The sequence below is a fragment of the Mizuhopecten yessoensis genome, unplaced genomic scaffold, assembly GCF_002113885.1.
Source record: "Mizuhopecten yessoensis strain PY_sf001 unplaced genomic scaffold, ASM211388v2 scaffold3343, whole genome shotgun sequence".
Lineage (NCBI taxonomy): Eukaryota > Metazoa > Mollusca > Bivalvia > Pectinida > Pectinidae > Mizuhopecten > Mizuhopecten yessoensis.
Window position 1 is genome coordinate 12,170 of NW_018404997.1, and position 1,453 is coordinate 13,622.

General features: G+C 38.1%; 1 protein-coding gene across 2 annotated transcripts in view; it reads left to right on the forward strand.

Annotated features, from left to right (window-relative positions):
* Positions 1 to 1,453, forward strand: part of LOC110447402 (receptor-type tyrosine-protein phosphatase alpha-like) — a 24,581-nt gene that overhangs the window by 598 nt on the left and 22,530 nt on the right. The gene's annotated exons all lie outside the window — the stretch shown is intronic.

The following is a 1,453-nucleotide window of genomic DNA, read 5'->3' on the forward strand; positions in this document are numbered from 1 at the left end:
GCCGTAATATAGCGGTTCGTAGTGGGACGGGAAGCAAGTGTATTTCCCGGCATCTCACGGTCCTTTCAAGTTTTGTCAAGTTCTATCGCGTGTAGTGCGCGTTCTGTCACGGTTGGTTCACGGTTGCTGCGCGTTTTGGCCTGTTTTGCCAAGTTTTGTCACGGTTCTCAATGTATGCTAGGGTGTATGGTAGCTGTTTCGTCGCGTTCAATCCGGCGCGTCCCTGTGTGTGACGGTGTCCGGTCCCGGCGCGTTGCGTTCTACTACGGTCTGACACGGCGCGCGGTCTGGGAGGGAGTATTTAAAAGCCAAAATCCCACGGCGCACTACGTTTCGTACAGAAAATCTTCTTCATCTTGGGAATTCATGATGTTATCTCTCGATTCGTCTCAGGATATAATGATTGCTTTTGCTTGGGAGGCTTTCTTGGGCACAAACGTGCTCCAAAGCTGCCCGGTGTTCACGTTTCATCCGAGGAAAGCCTTGACAGAACGTGAAAAACGTGTCGGATCATTGAGTAAAAGCTTTTTTTATACTCTTAGGTTGTGAATTGCGAACATGTCAACTTGTTATTGTTTTGCGTTTCCATTTTTTTATTTTTATGTATTTGTTAACTTATTTTATTTGAAACTATGTTTACACTGTTGCCCTCTTGTCAGACATTTTGATCAATAATACAAAGTAAACTGTTAAAAACGTTTGTTCGCAACGGAATATAGAATGGTACATGTATACACCATTAAGATAATATTAGAAGAAGTCGTTGGTAACCTAACCATCCGTATATAGTTGTTGGCATTGACAGACAGGAAATATCACATGGAGATACAAATATATAGTGGTATGTTGGTGCTACTTTGATAGTCTATATGTTTGTTATTATATTGTTAATGTAGCTCCTTGAAACAGCTATGCTTTGATTAAATTGTTACTGATGTAGGACAAAATATGTGATTAAGGAAACGGAGTTTGTTCATGTACGTAGTAAATATTCATAATTGTTTGTAATCTTACCACAAACAGTAAACATGAATAGGTAGCATTACCTTGAAACAACTATGTATAATATCACGGTAGTCTTACATCTTTAGTGCTAATTAGCTTGAAGATTAGTGTATATTAGATTAGCCTATATACCATTATATTATTTTTGTATAACATTATATCCAGCTCAAAATGACGTAATGTCATTACCGCAAAGTATGCTGTAATTATAATTTAATCTTTCTGTAATTAATAATAACTATTTTGCATTAAAAACTGTTGATACAAAGGCTAATCAAGACGTGCATCAATCGCCGAGTCAAATTAGATGTACTACATAATATTATTACTGTTACGTCACAATACCCAAAACTGGCGAGTATCTAAAACGGGACGGTACACAAACGGGACAGTGTAAACGGCCAAAGAAACTGTCATGCAATCCAAAAAAGTACTTTTATGTATGCAC